General features: G+C 36.8%; 2 long non-coding RNA genes across 2 annotated transcripts; one reads left to right on the forward strand and one right to left on the reverse strand.

Moving 5' to 3' along the window:
- Nucleotides 1-388: 388 nt before the first annotated feature.
- On the reverse strand, nt 389-21,476 carry LOC149150386 (uncharacterized). Its single transcript, XR_016262297.1, has 3 exons — nt 21,277-21,476; nt 732-889; nt 389-611 (listed from the first exon to the last, which is right to left on the reverse strand). It is a non-coding gene; the product is annotated as an uncharacterized LOC149150386 (long non-coding RNA).
- LOC149150387 (uncharacterized) lies at nt 10,657-11,399 on the forward strand. Its single transcript, XR_016263645.1, has 3 exons — nt 10,657-10,861; nt 11,079-11,201; nt 11,346-11,399. It is a non-coding gene; the product is annotated as an uncharacterized LOC149150387 (long non-coding RNA).
- Nucleotides 21,477-21,717: the final 241 nt, after the last annotated feature.

Genomic DNA, 21,717 nt, shown 5'->3' on the forward strand with positions numbered 1-21,717 from the left:
TCAAAGGTGAAGATGAATGAATGAATCCATGTGAATAACAACCAGGTATCCATATTGATTTGGACAGGGTTATTTAAGAAATCGTTATTCAAACGGGAAATCAAATTAATATGAAGATATATTGAAAACATGTATTATATTCATTAAAATCAATTGATTTTGTCAACAAAATATGTTAAAACCCATTGACAATGAATTGGTTGTGAGGACATAAACAATCAAAATGGTATTGATCTTGAAACATCCCTTTTTAAGTTTGAAATGGAAAACACAAATAGTTGTGAGGACATAAACCATCAAGATGGTATTTGATGTTGAAACATCCTTTTTTAAGTGTGAAATGGAAAATACAAATAGTGTATTGTAGCATCTTTTTTTAAGTTTGAAATGGAAAACACAAATAGTTGTGAGGACACAAACCATCAAAACGGTATTTGATCTTGAAACATCCTTTTTTAAGTTTGAAATGGAAAATACAAACAGTGAATTGTAACAGAAGAGGTTCGAGAAGGAATATAATATTCTAAAGAACATTGTGCTTGTCATTCCATATTTGAAGTCGTATGAAAACATGTTGGAGGCATCGAAGACCTGAAGAAGCAGTAATGGACCTGCAAAATGTATATTTTGTTAGAATTAGTAATATGTAAATCAGCTGCGGAAATTTATTAGCAATACTTTGCAGGTGAGGTGTGTTAAAATGAATCTGGAATGAATGGAAATGAAGTTACCTTTGCTATGGGGATTTATATATTGTTAGTGGAAGATGCATGGTGAATAACGGCATATTGAACACCATTGGAGGTTAATGCGTAGTTGGAGATGCATATCTTTTGCTAGGCATTCTACCTGTAGTTGCCTAGGTATGCTATTTTTGAGTCCATGTGTCCTGTTGCAAAAGAAAGAAAATGTTAGAATGAGATGTATAGATAATATAAAGACATTCTAATATTTGCTTAATTATTAATATTGATTAAAGTTGGTTGTTGTTGAAAGATATGAAAAGTATCCTATGAAATAGAATGAGGTAAATAAATGGAGGAAACCTTTTGGTGATGTTAAAGTATGGGTTGGAGCAGATTATCTGGAGGTGGCATTGAACGGAGAGTTTCTTCTGCGAGCAATGTTTTTGTTGTCTTTCATTTTACTGTAACGATCGAAACTGAATGCGGGGCTGATCCGGAGATCTTGTAGAGAAGGCACTCTTGAAATAGCTGTGAATGTGAGACCTTGACGTTCTGTTTTTCCAATGTCAATTGTTGCTTTTGGAAGTGTCATACCTTGAGATTTATGTATGGTTAAAGCCCGAGCCATCTTCAGTGTAATTTGTGCACGTCCATTTCTTTTTACTGTTGGAATAGGCAAGTGAGTGGGGTTTCTCTCATCCCAAGGAGGCCCAATGTATTTGGGAAAATCTACGACAACAAATGTTGGAATTTGTGGTGGTACAGTTGATTCTTTGTAAAATATGGTCACAATTTCTCGGAGGGAACCATTAACAAGTCTGGCTGAAACCCAAAGGTTTGAAGTCAACATAACTTTTTCGCCATTGCATAGTAATACAATTCGCTCAAGTTGCTCGTCTTCTGAGGAAATGCTGGAATATGTGTTGTCATCTTTAGCAATGGATCTTGCAATAGGAGTGTTTAGAGATTTCATCATTTGCTTATTATGGACCATTGTTTGAGCATTTGTTGGAAATAGATGCATGGAATCATGGAATGAACATATTTCTTCTTCCGATAAAAAGGAATCTGTGCGCGACATGAGTATGTTGTAGTCGTCGATTGTTGGATTTGCATCTCGAATGTTCTGGAGAATGTTCCTGAAAGTAACTTGTGCGATGTTGTCGCCTTGTTGACGAAATATTGTGTCTAATGTGATGACTGTGTTGAAGGTGTTCCACAGTGCGCTTCCGTGGCTCGTCCCTGCATATAGAGGTATGTCTTTGACGGGTGGTAGCTGACCGAGATCACCAACCAATATAATGGAACAGCCACCGAAAGGAGTGTTTCTTTGGCCGGGAAATGCCTCTCGAAGACGTTCATCAATATGGCTGAGAAGCTTTGGCCCAATGAAGCTCATTTCATCGATTAGTATGTATCTTATATGCTTGAGTTCTTCTTGGAATTTTGCAAGAGCATTACCTTGTAAGGGCATAAGATCCTTTATAGGAAGGTGCAGAGCGGAATGGATTGTCGCCACTTGTATGTTGAAGGTAGCAACCCCTGTAGGGGCGAGAAGCATGATCGGTGAAGGTTCTGGGCTTGCAAGGCTTGTGAGCATATCTTTGATGCAATTAATAAGGAGGGATTTTCCTGTACCAGCAGTGCCTTGTATTATCATTCTGAGAGCGGGTAAATAATCCTTCCTAGCAAAATGATTACAAATAATATTTAGTGATTTTCTTTGCATTGGAGATAATGTAGTAAGGGTCGCCAGGATATGTTGATGTGTTTGAAGAATGCGGTGGATGGAGCGGCTATTCTCAATGAATTGTATGGCATTATTTTGTAGATCTAATGGGATAGTGGTATGATTCCAGTTATGGGTGTCATCAAAGCCACGAAGACCAAGCATGTCAAGGTCATTTATGAAAATCTCATTTGTAGGGTGTAATTGGGAAAGTAATTCCCATTCATTTATTTCCATGGTGTCTGGAGGATTGGTTTCATGAATAGTTGAGGTATCATTTATGATAGATTCAATATCAGATAGTGTGCGGTGTTGATGCCAAGGTTTGTAGAATGGACGAAATGTTTGCCAATTTGTGATGAATTCTGCAGCAGAATCTCCTATATCTTGTACGATATGGCGAAAAGGTTTGTATAGCATAAGTTCAACCCTGCAAAAGTCAGCGTAGCAAGGTTCTGTTGTGGATGGTATGGAGGAGTAACATGGTATGACCCGAACAATTGCTTTTGTAGGTCGTTGTTTCCATTTGTTTGTTTTGCGACGAGGATCATATGACCAAGATCTTGCCAATTCTATTAGTGATGTGGATTCTAGGGTAGAAGGGCGCTGGATATATGTATCTATGATGTGTGGGGATGTAGTGGAGGGGGTGTTCGTTTGTGGAAGGCACGCAAGAATTTTTTGGTTTACATTTAAAGAAATGAATGGTCGACTACATAATGTTAATGGTAATTTTTGCAGCATATGGCAGGTTTCTTGTGCTCCAATGTCACGATCAACAAGGGTTTGTGCAAGAAATTTTTGAAATGCAGATGTTGCTGGGTCAGAAATGGGTGAAGCCAGGACAATTCTGCATAGCATGTGGTGGAAGCTTTCAGATTTTTTTCTGCTTTGGATGCATATTTGGCGATATATTTTTGTACTGCGTGTATGGAGAGTACTGGTTGGCAGTCAACATTTGCACGCCAAATAGATAGGATGGTAGGGTTATGGCTATTGAGTCGATCGTCGTTGCGAGCAGGGGTGTATGTTTTCTGGCCATTAGAATCAATGAATAAGGCTAATTTTGGATGTAATTCCCATGGTGCTTTATAACGACATTGGAGTGAGGATCCATTTTTCTTAGGCATGTGCTTTCTGAGAATTTTGTGTGACGTTCAACACAATTGATGAGTTGTTCATAGTCACTGAAAGGATTGGTTCTAAAGATTTGCGGTGTGGACAATAGACAAGGGTCTTCGAGATTTGTGCAAGCAATTGGCTGGTTTGAAGTCGAAGGAGGACGAGGGTTCCAAGCAGAAATATATTTGTCGAAGAATTGCCTTGTAATATCCACTGCTTCTGTGTCTTCCCAGTTGAGATTTTCGATATCAAGTGCATTTTCTATCCAAAGGAAACCATGGATGTGCGCAGATCCCCTATGTTGCCATTCATACCTATCAAGTATGCATTTTTGTAAGATAATTTTGCAATAGGTGAGGAATGTTGTTTCGAGTTTTTGGAAAAAAAATGTGGTAGAATGCGTACCTGTACTAGTAATCTTTTGTATTCAAGTGTTTCTCTAAGATAATCTCATGAAATGCTGTGAATATATGGTGCATATATAGTGATGTTAAATGTGGGTTAGAGATAATGTTATCATTTCTCCACTTTTATTGTTTTGCAATATCAGAAGGAAGACATCCGGGCATGATTGCATGAAGATCAGGCCATTTTGTATCAGCTGCACTTAATGTGAAGAAGAACGTCGGGCAACTGAGTTGAGATATCATGTCCATTAGTTCATTTTTAGCTTTGTGCCAAAATGATCTTGTTCCACGTAAAGAGCTACTGAATCGCATGACTTGCTCTGCCAATTGCTCATCTGGAAATTGTTCTAATCGGATGTTCAGATCTTGAATAGATATTGGGAAGTTATCTGTGATGTTCTTTTTCAAAAAAATCGATGTTGTTGCTTGACTACGATGTCACATCATGAGATTATATATGTAATAAGGAAAGCATGGGTGCTTTCCAAATCTATTATCATAGTAACGTATGAGATGAAGTGCATATTCATGTAATTGCACTGCTTTCATTCTTGGCTGATTTGGCATTGCAGCTCCTGTCGGGAAAAGGGTGTGGAAAGCCATAAAGAGTAGACCTTCTGTGTTGTATTCATTGACTGGCGATAAACCAATTGTTGGCCACTCAATTGTAGTATCAGATTGGTGGTTGTAAGCATGTAAATAATGGCAGATTTCTTGGATTTCTGTATTTGTATTAGGTATGATGGGTACGAATGATGATGTTTGGTTTACAGATGGGTCTGCGGAATCTTTGGTGAGCTCATGTGGTGGTTCAAGTGAAAGGTGGACAATGGTTTCTATAGTATTGGAATGGTGAAGGGAGGAGGAGACATCAGTGGGGATTGCTGGTAAGGATGCCAGTGCATTGGTATCAATATGAACATTCTTATAGTATGGGTCATTTTCCAATTTGTATTCTAATGCAGCGAGAACGCGATGTCTACTGACAATGAAATCATAAGCCTTATGGTCATTACTATGACGTGTGACAATTAGGACGTCCAAGTGTTCAACGCGTCGTGGCAACATGTTTTTGATTTTTGTAATGTCTTGAGGAAAAAAAATTGTGTGGCCACTGTATTTATATTGGCCACCACGTGCATGTGTTACTTGCAGTATAGGGTTAACCCTAGCAATGAGCATTTCTTCTATTTGCGAAAGAGATGTAAGGATAACTGGTTGAGGACCAGGGTCCATGTTGTTTGATAATGAGAAGTGATGACCCTTTGTTTCAGAGATGCATCTAGAGCAGCAATACATGTGGTTGGAATTGCGGATATGTATTCCAGGATATGATTCAAGACAAATAGAGCATAGGCATTTAGGTGGAAGTTTATCAATCTTTGCATGGAAATCTCGATGTGCTTGATTAGTATAAACATTGTTGAAAGCATGTGCGAAGGAGGGGTTAGGGCAACGAGGCATGGATGTATTTGTTTGAGAGGTTTGCTGAGAAGATAAAGAGTTTGATAATTGCAAGGGAGGATTGTTTTCCGGGTGGGCCATTTCAGACGAGGAATGTTGGTTTTCCTTATGTTTTTTGTGTTTTTGACATTCTCTGATGTCTTTGTTTGCGTGATAAAGCTCACGGTGACGTGCATTTATTCGTTCTTTATTTGTTGCATAGTATCTTCGAGCACATTCATTATTAGAAGAAGAAGCCATTCGCAAAATTTATGGTACCTATAAGCAAGAGAGGGGAAAAGAAGAATGTTATTTGGAGACAACAACCATGTTATTGTATGAAAGCGAAAGAAGGGTAAAAAATTCAAGCGAAAGTGAAAGAAGGGAAAAAAATCTAAGTTTTGAATAGTTTTATGTGAATTTTTTTATTTGAATAATCTGTTTGAAAGAACATAGTAGTATTTTTTCTTTATACATGTAGATAGTTTCATGTGTAACGTAGCAAGTCACGTCATTTTTTAAAAGAAGATGATAAAAGAAAAAAAGAATGTGAATTTGTCTACTCACATAATGCTAGATACAATGGAGGACGAATACTTATTTCAATGCCATATAAGAAAATTTGATAAGAAGGCATGCAACAGTATATCTTGTAAAGTTGTATTTATAAAATTGGACAATAGGAATTGTCAAAAAGCAAGGAATACATTTTGCAATATTTATCTACAATGTCGAGATGTTCTGAATTTCTCGAAGGATGTTGTTGCATTCTGTCATGAAATGCAACTTTTCTTCTTTTATGATAACGCATTTCAATCGTGGCACTTCTTTAAAAGTTTTTGTCTTCACTGATAGTGTGAAGATATGATCTGTCCATAGAGCTTTAGAGACAATTTCCTTGATCAGTTCTGGATCTGAAGACAATAAATAGAAGTCTTTGGCATTATTTCCAAGAATTGTGGATCCTGCATCTTCGAAAGCAACAGTTGAAGCTAATTCACCAGTGTGATCTTGTATGTCGATTTTCAATAAGTATCTGTAATCACAGTCACTTACTTCAGCGTTGCATTTTGGGCATAACCACATCCCTGTGTTTTGTGGAATAAGTTTTTTCATGCATTTTTTCCCACCAACGATCAACGGGCAAGAAATGTAGTAAAAACTATCCATATTGTGCCCTTTAATTAAAAAAATGTTGGTTTCTCTAAGGAATCCATACTGTAAATGTCAGCAATTGTTATTTTTTTTGTTGATGGCCAAAAGGAGATCTTGTTGTCAAAGATGTAGAAGCTGCAGTCGAACCTTCTTTTTTAAACCACGACTTTAGCGTATGGGCCTCTTCAATGTCAAGATCTACAAGAACAATGGATCTCGTTGTAGTTTCGATATATTTTCCATTAAACTCTCCAACACGCGTAGATTTGATTGCAATGATGGGGTTATTTCCTGTAGCACATAGGGAGGAGATTTCCTGTGACACGACATTAAAATTATCTCCCCAAAACATTGCATCTATGTTATACCCTGACATGTCTTGAAGTTGTACTGTTTGTTTATTAACTTCAGAGCCATCTTTTCTATGTATAGTGCATACACTGGAAATGGCTGTGACAACACCAAGAATATCAACAATGGAGTTGACGTTTGTTGTTCTGATATCATTAATTGATTTTATATTGAATCGTACTGTTGGATTATGTTTTTCTTCGTTGGCAACATGTTCTATGGTAGATGTTGCATTCAAAAAAAAATTCCAATCATTGTTCAAGTGGTTGTATTGCTTATTAGCCATTTTTACATTCCCTTTAGAGACAATGTAGACATTTTCATTTTGGATTTTGTCAAAAAAATAATCTGCGACATTATTGAAACATGTAATATGTATTTCTCCACCCTCTGTATCGAACAGGTCAAAACCAAACACTTTACCGGGTCCGTATTGATTCTGAAACTGTCGAAGAGTTGTTTTCCTTTGGACGTATCCTTTTATGCACCAATTTGAGTGGTAAGGGTTTAACGATTTGATGGGAATTTGAACTGGTAGAATAGATGGAGTTGGAGTAGTTGGAAGAGGGAAGTGTCTTTTTGATAAAGGATTTGGGTCCGATGAGGATGGAGTGTTTTCATCAGATGTGATCAGGATACTCATAGTTTTTGGATTGCCAATTAAGGGTGCAGATGAAGTAGATATTTCAAAGTCCATTAGCTTTATAGACCTACACGACAATGAGAGTCATAGGAATAACTGTTAGAAGCGGTTGTGTTATAAATAAAAAATGTTAAATTTGAAATAAGAAATTTATAACAAACTTACGTTGATGGACCGATAGCTGAGGTAGCCCAACTTTTAACATTTATAACAGAACCCTTCTGTAGCAAGCCTGTTGCTACGAGATCATTGAAATCTTTTGGAAGCATGATGTGTTTCTTATGTGTTCCGTCTGAAATTGCAGTATGATATGATGGAGTTGAATTTTGAATTGATTGTATTGGTTCAAGTTCAACAATTTGTAGGTATGGTTGAATATGAGTTGATCCAGATAACATCGAGGAAATTGCATTCTGAGTAAGGTTTGTTGCCATTTTCTGGTACAAAACAAAACACAAAATGTTGTTTTCTTCGTGTAAGATGTTTAATATTCATTATATTCCTACAGCATTACTTGAAAATATATGAATTAAAGGGAAAAGGGCAAGAAGCATGTTCAATTTTTTTCTAAATGAGTGGATATCTAAGCTTGGAAACATAATGAAGAAAGATATTTATAACAACAACTTTTATACGCTCATTTTTTTGAAACATAGTTTCACCAAGCGAAGAGGAAGAAGGAGAGGGAGAAACAGACGAAGTAGAAGGTTGGAGGGTAACTCTAGTATCATCTGGTTGCTGATTTGATTGCTCAAGAATCATGGTGTTTTGAACGACAGAGGTCAAGAAAAGCCATACCGGTAGGCCAATTGCAAGCCCTGGAAGGGACAATGTAGCCATATGAGGTGCACCAACATCTCCCCTAGAGGAAAAGGGAGTAGGATTCCCCCAAGGGGAAATCCTTGATTGGTGGAGTCCATTTTTTCTACGTGAGACCAATGAGGGAACAGTGATGTTATTCCGATTTAAATAAATTTTACGACGCTTTGACACAACTTGCTTTTTGAATTTTTAAGAGTCGAGAAAAAGCTAAAGATGACTCTAGTCGCCTTCGATTTGGGTAACTCTAGTATCATCTGGTTGCTGATTTGATTGCTCAAGAATCACGGTGATTTGAACGAGAGAGGTCGAGAAAAGCCATATTGGCGGGCCAACTGCAAGCCCTGGAAGGGATAATGTAGCCATATGAGGTGCACCAACATCTCCCCTAGAGGAAAAGGGAGTAGGATTCCCCCAAGGGGAAATCCTTGATTGGTGGACTCCATTTTCTCACCCTAAGACAAACGAGGGAACAACGATGTTATTCTGATTGAAATAAATTTTATGACGCTTTGACACAATTTGCTTTTTCAATTTTTAAGAGTCGAGAAAAAGCTAAAGATGACTCTAGTCGCCTTCGATTTTTAATGAGCCTGAAGTGACAAGTGCTCAGATGGAAATTTTATTTTAAGGAGTTTGAAAAGGAACGAAAGTGACTACTCTGGATATCTAGACAGGGGGATTACCAAACCAATCGCAAAATTGTAGAATACTTTTTATGGTACGGTAGTCAATCTTCCCGAATGCTGTGTTCAGTGCATTGCGATCGATAGGGTGGCAGACACGGCTTCCTAAGGATAAAGGGTATAGCCTACTGTGGTCTCCCAATATATACTCGACGGTACGTGGGAGCACAAGTCCATACTGGAACTTGTCGTTTCAAAGAGGAGGAATCACCCAACGTACAATGAAAGCGATAGTTACCAGGCTTTATGACGCCGGAACACGTCTCTAGCCTAGACTTCTAAATGTTGTGCGTTAGGTTCCAAAGCGTTTTTATGATTATTGAAATTTATTTTACAGTTGATCTTTCTTAAGAAGTTAGCCTTTAAGGTTGATCGCGTGATGTACATATACAATTCCTAAATATGCAATCTAAGATGATAAACAATTGTTTACTTTCTTTTTGCAGTGAAAATCCTAGCTACTAAGGAAAGAGAAGTGAAATTGTTTCAACATAGAGTAGAGAGCACACACTAAGTCATAAATCAATTTCCGCATGCATTCTAAATGCAAATGCACATGCATGTATTTGTTTTCCGCTTTCTTAATGTGTGGATGACAAAAAAAATGCCAAGTGGAATATAATATCAATATAGGGATATGACTATTCCAGAATTCTGATAGACATGAGCAAAGCTATTAAAGTTGGTATCTAAGATTTCTAGAGTCTGTTCACTAGAAACAAGACAGTCACGATGGCACCACTTTGCATTAGTTTAACACAAAGGAATAAAGTTTAAATTATCAAGAAAGCATATATATAACTGAATCAATTCAATTGGGAAATAATTTTGAATCAAATTTATAAGACTCTGTATCTGCTCTGTGGCTAATGTACAATTGATGGCAGAGGATTTTCTATCATGGTCCATGGATGAAATAGAAATTAAACAAAAACTCAGAAAGGAGATTAAGGTTGTTACCGGAGATGAAGTAATACAGAAACGTCCAGAAATGTCCTTGAAAGCTGAACCTGAAAAAGACGAGGGTTATGATCCTTGATCTCAAACATAGACTTATCACATTGAACCTTAACAAGACTAAGGTTACAATCTTCAATACCAAAAATAGATTATGACAGTGAACCCTAACAAGACTAAGGTTATGATCTTCAATACCAAACATAGACTTATCATTGTAAACATTAACAAGACTAAGGTTATGATCTTCAGTACTTCTAAGAACAACCATACTTCCATTCCATATCTACAGGGGATGAAGTAGAGAATCGAGATCGCTACAGCACATACCTATGTGGGGTTCCAATTCACTGGCAAGGAAGAGGCCTCAAAAAGATACAAGCCTTGACCTAAGTGATAGAAACTCAAGGGACAGAAAAGTTAAAAGTAAAGGGGCCAAGTCTTGTTCAAGACAAGCATTCCATGAAAATGGTATATGGATTCCTTGAAACCCTACTAAATGCCAATGAAGATGAACATGGTGATCATAAATTCACAATAGAACAAATATATGCAAAAACAATACATTCTTTCATAAAGGCTTACAGGTACCTACATTAACAATGGGCAAGAGAAATTTTGATGCAGTAGTAGACACAAGCAGAGATGAGCATCATCTCTAATCTCTGTTGGGAAGAGGTATTCAGAAAACCACCTCTAAAACCAAGAAAGATGATAAGATCCCTACAAGAGTGACTGAGCTTGGGAGTTTAGTGAAGCTGAAGAATGTTCCCTTATGGGCAATTTTTCTGGCAGTCATTCCTGGATCATTGCTTGCATCCATGATTTTTGTAGACCACAATGCTGCTTCCATTTTGATACAAGTAATCCTTCTGGCATCCCCAATTTACTTTTTAGTTTCATCGAGCAGAGGTTACTATTATTGCTTTTAACTTTCTAGAATTTATTAGGGTGCCATTTATTGTCATCTCTTTCTCTACTCTCAGTCCATATTGACTGGAATACAGGACAGGGTCACTATTAGACTGAATCAGACCCAAGTTTAGCCTAAATGAAATCAATAATTCCCTTTCGCTGCAGAATAAAGTTGGCCCCAATGCAAGAAGGACCATGTCAAGAAACTGGGATATATCAATTATAGCCATCCTTGTATTTATGTGTGGCATATTTGGGTTGCCTTTCTGCTACGGTCTTTTCTTTCAGGTAAAAGTGTGTTGAACATATCAGAGATGAAACCTGCTTCTACTGCAATCAACAACTTGACAGTCAAAATTATTGGTAGACTTCAATTATTTCAAATATAATTCAAGTATCTCAAATATTCCTCTTGTCATGTACACTTAACAGAGCCTGAAGCATGTCCAAGCTCTTACACATGAGAAACATTCGGATCTGGAGAGCGAGGAGTCCCAGAATGATATTAGAGTCCAGCGCATTTCAGGCCTGATTGCTTCCTTGTTGTCAGGCCTTCCACTTACTCCAGGATTAAGTTGGGTCACTGCAAAAATTCCTCTTGTTGTGGTTGTTGGCTTATTCATAGAGGTAAGTTGAGATCATGACCTAAAAACCTGTTTGCAGAGTTCCATTTAAATCATTTTCACTAACTACAGGAAATTGCAATACCATGTTGGCTCATCTACAGAACTTGGACAACTACAGAATTTGCTCTCACTGTAAGTTCCTTGGAGTGATCCCTAAATTACAATTTATTAATACCCTCACAATTATTCTGAAAATAACTCTGTAAGTGGATAATATACAGGATACTGAATAACAACAGTTTATCAGAGGAGATGCCATGGCAGTTGACCAACTGCTTTAGCCTTACTACTCTGTAAGAATTTGCCTGAATTGGTGCTATTTTTTGTTCATTTCATCGTGAAATTACAGAGGAAATAATCCTCGTATATCAACTCGTAGTTATTCATACTGGAAACGATCAATTTGTTTTACAGAAACCTCTGCCACAACAATTTGTCTGGGATATCATTTGGTATATGTCTAGAATGATATAAATCATCGTTGGAATTCAGTCAATATCTGGTGTTTTGAAAAAAATGTGTTTATAATAATCTTCTAAGACGTAACAGAGATATATACTGGTTTGGAATACAGTTTTGCGGCATCTCCTTAGGTCAACGTTGTTGGGCAGTGGGTAAAGAACGGGTTATACAAACATAGCTGGTTCATCAACAATGGATGAAATGGAATAAGAAAATTCAGTGACACAGAAGTTCTTGGTTGGTTCACGATCAAAGAAGGATATGGGTTACAAAAATTTGATGCCATAAAATTTCCTTTGCACTTTGACAATGGCAGAAATCTCCTTTCCATTTATGTGCAAATTCATGTTACCGGATATATATATATATATATATATTAAAAAACATTATTGCATCAAAATGCCTTCAAATCTAGAGTACAATGATGTTCTTATTATTTGGGGGATTTGGGTTTCTTCCGGGGAAATTAGAGGAGTAGAAAGTAAAAAAAACTACACATTTTGGTTAATCAGTACAAAACATAAGAAGAAACCATATATGCCAGTAGATTTGTAGACTATTAAGAGTTAAAGGAAATTTTCACTCAAATGGGGAGAGAAAAATATCAAAGTCACATTGAAGATGACCTTCTACATCGGCTAGAATGGGAAGGCACAGAAGTATCAAAGTCACATTCTCTACATGGGTCAGCCTTGTATCCATCCTATGCATGAAAATATGTTGATTCCTCAACATTCCTTTAATATTCTCCAACTAAGCAAAAACATTGTATCTCTCCACTTGTTTATCATTCATCATCATACCAAGCTGGGTCTTTATCTTCTAGTGTAATGAAATTGAGTTGGGGTCTTTGTCTTCGAGTGTAGTGAAATTGAGTTGAGGTATTTGTTTCTCCATCCACTAATATGGCTATGATCAGGAGCCCAACAAGAAATCTCCTCCATTATCTTAGAGTCAGAATAAGATTGCCTCTCATCATCCACCATGGTTTCCAAATTTCTAATTTCTCAAGGGACAACAATGGAATAAGTTTTGACTGAGTCCTGGACAAATGTCTAGGCCTTGCCTTGACCCTGTGAGTTGCTTCCGCTGCCACCCCTCCTACTGGGTTTCAAATTACATATTATAGATCTGATCAAACAGAACATGTACCTACAACAAGAAACAAAATAGGCTCTAAGTTCAACATCATGTAGACCTGTTAGGAAATAATGTTCAGTTTTCTTCTTGATATTGTCAAGTCTGTACATTTTATCTGATGGGAATGATTTTTGCCTCAGTTTTTTTGGAAATCCAGGTCTCTGTGGTTATTGGATTGGATGACTTTGTGGGATATCTGCCAGACAACCAAAAGGTGAAAACAGAACTAGATATTACAAATCAGATTCCATAGATTTGTATTAAATATCCTTTAGATTATATTGATAGTGTTATCTATTGATTGTGTAAATGGACAACTTCTGTGTGAAGAACAGCTATTGTTTGCATCTCATTGGGTTCAGTGATATTAGTGTGTGTAATCACCATCACTCTCTACCTTACAAATCAACATAAACCATTCACTAAATGGTCATCAAGCAAAACGGGTCAAGGTGTTATGCCTCATTTCAAATTTGTTATTTCTCAGAGTAAAGCTATCATCTTACCATCAATATTTATGCCTCTTGTTAAAAGATTCTTGCATGTCCTAACCAGGTTCTCCAAGGTTTGTAATATTGCACATAGATATGGCCCTATACATGTATGATGATATAATGAGAATGACCGAAAATTTGAATGAGAAATTCGTAATTGGCAATGGTGCTACAAGCACAGCTTACAGATGTGATCTTAAGAACTGTAAGTCAGTTGCTATTAAAAGACTATACACACACTATCCACAAAGCTTGCAGGAATTCGAAACTGAGTTAGAGACTTTTGGAAGTATCAAATATCGATCTGTCCTCCAACAATACCACGGGAACAATTCCTGTAGAGCTGGGGCATATTATAAATTTAGACAGATTGTGAGTTTTAGTTATTCTAATGTCTTGGTTAAGGCTTCTAAGGTTCCCTTTTAGAACTATATCTAAAAAACATAATAGCTGCAAGGGTAGTCCTTACATTTCTATTGCCCTGTGATGTGATGTGAATTTTTAGGGACATTTCTAACAATAATATATCTGGACCTATCCCGAGATCTATTGGGAGCGCTCTTATTTAACAAAGGAGAACTTTCAAACAAATGGCAATCCTGGTGTTGAGACAATGCCTAGTCAACCCAATGGCAAACTGATTAGGTTCTGATGGATGTGCAGCAATAACAAGCGGATAGACATTGCCACTGCACATATAAATCAACACGAATTTCTCAACAACAATATAAAATAAACAATAGGACCAGCTGGGATCCCTGCTATTTAGATGAGGATAATTTACCAACATTGATTTACACAGCAGATCTTAGAATGATGACAATTTAAAATAAAACTGTTTCTCAACATCCTCACAACTTTCTGAGAATAAACCATGATAGCATGAACCTGAAAAAGACGAGGGTTATGATCCTTGATCTCAAACATAGACTTATCACATTGAACCTTAACAAGACTAAGGTTACAATATTCAATACCAAAAACAGATTATGACAGTGAACCCTAACAAGACTAAGGTTATAATCTTCAATACCAAACATAGACTTATCATTCTAAACATTAACAAGACTAAGGTTATGATCTTCAGTACTTCTAAGAACAATCATACTTCCATTTCATATCTACAAGGGATGAAGTAGAGAATCGAGATCGCTTCAGCATATACCTATGTGGGGTTCCAATTCACTGGCAAGGAAGAGGCCTCAAAAAGATACAAGCCTTGACCTAAGTGATAAAAACTCAAGGGACAGAAAAGCTAAAAGTAAAGGGGCCAAGTCTTGCTTAAGACAAGCATCCCGTGAAAATGGTATATGGATTCCTTGAACCCCTACTAAATGCCAATGAAGATGAACATGGTGATTATAAATTCACAATAGAACAAATATATGCAAAAACAATACATTCTTTCATAAAGGCTTATAGGTACCTACATTAACAATGGGCAAGAGAAATTTTGATGGAGTAGTAGACACAAGCAGAGATGAGCATCATCTCTAATCTCTGTTGGGAAGAGTTATTCAGAAAACCACCTCTAAAACCAAGAAAGATGATAAGATCCCTATAAGGGTGGCCAATCACATTATTTGCAAGACCATAGGTAAATTGATGGCAGTAAGAACACAGTGTTATGAGATCACTCCTCATAAAACATTTGAAGTCACGATGGCACCACTTTGCATTAGTTTAACACAAAGGAATAAAGTTTAAATTATCAAGAAAGCATATATATAACTGAATCAATTCAATTGGGAAATAATTTTGAATCAAATTTATAAGACTCTGTATCTGCTCTGTGGCTAATGTACAATGGATGGCAGAGGATTTTCTATCATGGTCCATGGATGAAATAGAAATTAAGCAAAAACTCAGAAAGGAGATTAAGGTTGTTATCGGAGATGAAGCAATACAGAAATGTCCAGAAATGTCCTTGAAAGCTAAACCTGAAAAAGACGAGGGTTATGATCCTCGATCTCAAACATAGACTTATCACATTGAACCTTAACAAGACTAAGGTTACAATCTTCAATACCAAAAATGGATTATGACAATGAACCCTAACAAGACTAAGGTTATGATCTTCAATACCAAACATAGAATTATCATTGTAAACATTAACAAGACTAAGGTTATGATATTCAGTACTTCTAAGAACAACCATACTTCCATTCCATATCTACAGGGGATGAAGTAGAGAATCGAGATCGCTACAGCACATACCTATGTGGGGTTCCAATTCATTGGCAAGGAAGAGGCCTCAAAAAGATATAAGCCTTGACCTAAGTGATAGAAACTCAAGGGATAGAAAAGTTAAAAGTAAAGGGGCCAAGTCTTGTTCAAGACAAGCATCCCGTGAAAATGGTATATGGATTCCTTGAAACCCTACTAAATGCCAATGAAGATGAACATAGTGATCATAAATTCACAATAGAACAAATATATGCAAAAACAATACATTATTTCATAAAGGCTTGCAGGTACCTACATTTACAATGGGAAAGAGAAATTTTGATGCAGTAGTAGACACAAGCAGAGATGAGCATCATCTCTAATCTCTGTTGGGAAGAGGTATTCAGAAAGCCACTTCTAAAACCAAGGAAGATGATAAGATCCCTATAAGAGTGACTGAGCTTGGGAGTTTAGTGAAGCTGAAGAATGTTCCCTTATGGGCATGTGAACCTGAAAAAGACGAGGGTTATGATCCTCGATCTCAAACATAGACTTATCACATTGAACCTTAACAAGACTAAGGTTACAATATTCAATACCAAAAATAGATTATGACAGTGAACCCTAACAAGACTAAGGTTATGATCTTCAATACCAAACATAGACTTATCATTCTAAACATTAACAAGACCAAGGTTATGATCTTCAGTACTTCTAAGAACAATCATACTTCCATTTCATATCTACAGGTGATCTTCAGTACTTCTAAGAACAATCATACTTCCATTTCATATCTACAGGGGATGAAGTAGAGAATCGAGATCGCTACAGCATATACCTATGTGGGGTTCCAATTCACTGGCAAGGAAGAGGCCTCAAAAAGATACAAGCCTTGACCTAAGTGATAGAAACTCAAGGGACAAAAAAGTTAAAAGTAAAGGGGCCAAGTCTTGCTCAAGACAAGCATTCCGTGAAAATGGTATATGGATTCCATGGCTCATGTTTTTAATATGTTTAGCCTACCGCCTTATACTTGGAAGTTGGTACCGAATGTATAGTGTTGAATAACTAATTGTTTTAGCTCCATGTTGTACACTTTAGAATTAATGCATGCATTTTACTTGCTTAGTTTCTATCTGACCATTTATCATTTGTTATAAACTATAATGCAATCATGTGACCAAGATGCTTACTTTTTGGAGGGGAATAATCAATAGACATTGTGCAAAGACCCTTTCAAAAGATGAAATACTCCCCAACTATGTATATATAATTGTTATCCGTTCATATTTACTTGTTATGTTTATTTTATTTGTAGCTCACTCCCATGTTTAGCAAGGGGAAACTTGCAGGAAAAATGGTTTCCAATAGAGGCTACTTCTTTCTTCTTTCTGTAACTATCTCCATCCTTGTTGTAGAAGCCATCACTCCATTTGAATAGATTCATAGAATGGGTGGCTATAACTTCTTCCTTAACGTCCAATTTAAGCTCAAATTACTAAACAAATGTTGTCAACAGGCTTTCTAGTCCATTCCACATATTATGATCTATTTGTAGGTGTAAAGCTATGTCCGTTGCAAGATAATTGTTAATCAGCTAAGAACCACTTTGTAGGAGATGTATTTGTTTAAGACCTGAAATTATTATTATCATATACCCTATGACATATCTATTAAGAAAAAGATGAAGTAAAGAGACGTCATTGCAATAGTATTCCTTCCTTCAGAAACATCAACATGAAAACATGCAACTCCTTTTTGTCCAAGCCTTGGAGAAGTACATCACTAACAATATATTTTGATCTATTCTTGAAGCTTAGTCCAGAATTTCCTATGAGTTAACTATATTCTCTGACAAGTATCTTCCCATCCTAAAGCCAGTTTGGTATTTACTTATAGTAGCATCTTGCATTTTAGACTTGGCCCATAATTCATAGGTATTAGGGACACTGAGTTGCATCATAGGCCTCTAGTTAGAAACAACTCCCATGTCTTCTGCTTTAAGAATGAACTTGGAATCCCTTTAAAATAAACTTTCTTGATTTAATTTGTTATTTAAAATAATCTGTGAACTTCTATTATCATACTGTTCTCTTGTTTTACAGAAAACACTATGATGTGGGGGCTGCACAGATGATGTTTGGGAACAAACCCCTTGACAAAGATGGAGATGGAAAAAGACTAGGAAGAATAATATTTGATAGTGGTAGCTCCTACACATACTTCACAAATCAAGCTTATAATGCTTTCCTTTCAGCTGTAAGTATCACAAATTACCCTTCCCTTGTACTATAAGGAATTTGTCTGTTTCTAATAATGCAATGCTGACAGGTTAAAGAAAACCTAGCTAGGAATCAGTTGGAGCAAGATTCATCAGACTCATTCCTACCACTCTGTTGGCGAGGGAAAAATAGGTTGAAGACATAAATTCTCTACAGACATAAATTCTAATTTAACATTGTAAAAGTTCAAATGAAATAAGCCTGATCCTTCAATCTGAGTCTATCACAATTTCATTGGTAAAAAACCAGGTTGCAAGATTTCATTGCCTCTATGGGTGAATGGCTCATCCAACAATATTCTGTTCACTGTGCTAGTTAATGATTGAAAGAAGATTTAGAAAACAGTAATTAAGTAAAGGGATATTTAACCGAGCAAATGAAAGATATGTGGTCAAGCTTTTAACTCTTTTACATGGCTTTCGAGAGTTGCCAATTGAAACTCCATAACATTACTACCTGTATGGTTACGTTTGGCTATGCTACAGTATGTTTAATATAATGTTTACCATTTTCAGTTCAAAGAAAAAGCCAAGGAGCTTGACAATCCTATCCTACTATTTTTCCAAGAAATTTGAAGCATAAATCTTTCAAATATACTCAAGAATTAATATCTTCAAAGTTATTAACAAATCTTGAAATTATTTCCAAAAGGAAACTTACAAATTAATCTAAAGGAGCTTTGTTTTGTCCTAGGAACTGAAAGTAGACCATAACTATTCACCTTATGCATTGCAAAAGAAAAGCGTGATAGAAAGCATAAGAGCAACTAAACAAACCACTACAATTTGTCAGTAATTTTAATTCTTTGACCAGGGTTGCCAAATTTGAGTGAGAATGTTAAAGAACATAGGTAATAAAAAGGCACCATAATACATGTCAACCACAAAAGCCTTAATTTGAAACAAACACAAGGACTGCATCTCATATTGAGCATGATTACAGTTTGTGGAGCCCTTCATCCTATTCTTTTCTGAGTTTGGCTGCTTAGAGGTGTGACAACAGTAAGCCAAGCATAATGTCTTCCCAAATGATATACTTGTCCATGATGTTCCTCTACGATAAATGAGTACATTTTGTCATCGAAAATCACTACCATTGATGAAACGTCCTCACTTGTATTGGAATTTGGAATCACTGGTGGAGCATTGAGTTGAATAGCTTTGTGCTATAACTAATGTAATAGTAATTATGGTTTTTCCCCGACGATCTTCATGCATATACATAGTTCTTCCAGCTAGCAGCTTCAACACTATCATCTTCATCATCTTCGTCACTGTTGGAATTATTCTGGATTTTGCAAAACCCATCTCCAGACATATAATCTTTACAACTGCTTCCATCTTTTAGCTAGTTTAACCATTTTTGTCTATGGGACACCTCTCCTATATTTGCATATTTTTCCAACAACAACACCCGACTTTTCTTGTCTTTTATGTAGTTCCATGCTCTTCTGACTCCCCTGCTTCCTTAAGTCTATCCTAGATAACTGTACTTGCCTTAAAAGATTTCTCTCTACTTCAGATAAGCTTTCCTATTCCCACACTTTCCCTCGTACAACGAGAAGCCCCATGCAGGCTCCAAATCTCTTAAGAAGGCAATATACACAATTTAGAGTTCGCTTAAAACAGGGAACCATCTTTTCAAGGTACTTGGAAAGACAAAAGGCCAACGTTATGGCATGCAAAGAAAGATGGGTTCCAGTTACTTGTTTCCTTACACCTCAAGTCAATAAGTCTTTCATCTTGGAAGGTTTCTTGCTTGCAAGGTATTGCACAGACAACAAATGTTTTAATTTAATAGTTGTATGAAAAGTGGTCTACATATTAAAATGAAAGTCCCTTCAAATAGTCGTGAGGAAATCTAGCAGAAGTGTGGATAAGATTTATTTCCAAATACTAATCAGCCAAACTGTGGGACAATATTACGAAGAAACAAGCAAACAGAAAGAATGTCGAGGATGAAAAGATGCAAAATAATTAAAATTGAAAATCAGATGAACAGTGATGTTTCAACTCCATTTACGCTTCGAACTTAGTACAGAGGAAATGTTTTATTATACAGACAAGCTAAGCAACAGATTTCATGACTAAACAGTGTAAATTGCTTCTGCAGTTTTCTGATATCCTAGATTTTTTTACAACCAGGTCTGCTCTGTAAACCATAGAAGTCTTTCATTTCTGGCTTTTACTACAGGTACTGTTTTATTTTTATTAGCAAAATAAAGTGTATCTATCAGAATTCAGATATTCGCGATAACATCTTAGATTTGGCATTTCCCTCAAACAAACATTGGGCGAGAATGGAACTTGAGGCATGCAGTTAACAATCTGAACAAGTGTGCTGCTTGAGTAAATGCTCAGTTCCTGATATGTCAGGAAACACACTATGTTACCAGAAACGGGATGCAAGAAACGGAAAGAGAAACAGATACCGGCCCTAGAGGATTTGGGGGATGAGAAACATGTACCCTGTCCCCATATGAATATTAGACATATAAAATAGATTAGTAATGTACTAAGAACAAGAATTTTAACAAGAATTCTAGTTGAATTTGTTATTACTGCAATTAAGCACTTGAACTCTGTAAACCCAATTCAAATTCCATGTGACCAAGGTTTTACGACCTGTTTGGTAATGAGACATACATCTTAGACTACTATCAGGATTGGAATATACCTGCTAATGCCAAGGTCTGTGGTTGTAGTCCTTAAACATGCCTCAGGTATCTTCCTTAGATTTCAAAAATTCTTAAAATGCGGTTGCCCAACCTGTAGTCCTACCCAGCTACAGTCTTCCCCTATTCTGGCAAAACCTTTAGAACATTATCTATTACTAGCCATGAGGGGAGAACCTGGTTGGTGAAAACCGGGCGTTGTTAGATCCCCACCCGGGTTTGACATTGCAAGCAGCGTCCCCACTGCGGTATGAACAAAGCATCTCAAGAAAACATTGTCAATTAGTATTTCCATCCAACAATAAGGACACCTGAATTGAACATGCCTGAACCTCAGCGGCTATACCTTAGTTCAGGGTAACTATCACAAGAAATCCACCCTTAACTGTAGCTGAAATTCACATAAAATCCAATGCAGATCGGGTAAAAAACATTATGCACACACATTCGCATATATTAAATCCAGTTACCTAACATAAATCAGAAACCATAACAGAAAGAAGGGCAAGAAACACTGACCGCTAAGAGTTTTCCAACCAGAAGACCTCTGAGCAGAAATCCCATGTGTGAAGCAGACGAGTACAAATATTGATATAACAGCACAAGGCTACGCAGCCCTCATGCAGGGAAGAAAGACACGAAACCAGGGAAGAAAGACACGTTTCGTCGGTTCAGTCATTGCGAAGAGTCTCATCGCCAGGAGGCCTGGCCTTTCATGCCCCATTGCCTCCTAGCCTTTCATGCCTCATAGCCAGTCTTACAACCGGTGGGAAAAAAAACATTTTTCCATGAAAAAAGAGATTAAACCAACGGCTAAAAACACCCCAATCGTCTAACACAAAATCAATGGCTCAAGATCACACACGTCATGTCTTTCTTAGAGGGAACTCCTTACGACATAATAATACTAAACAGGTGAAAATTCGCAATATTCAACATCAATTAAAAAAAATCAGAAAT

The sequence above is a fragment of the Pinus tabuliformis genome, chromosome 9 (assembly GCF_031772625.1).
Source record: "Pinus tabuliformis cultivar Carrire ecotype Pingquan chromosome 9, CPIR1, whole genome shotgun sequence".
Taxonomy (NCBI): Eukaryota; Viridiplantae; Streptophyta; class Pinopsida; order Pinales; family Pinaceae; genus Pinus; species Pinus tabuliformis.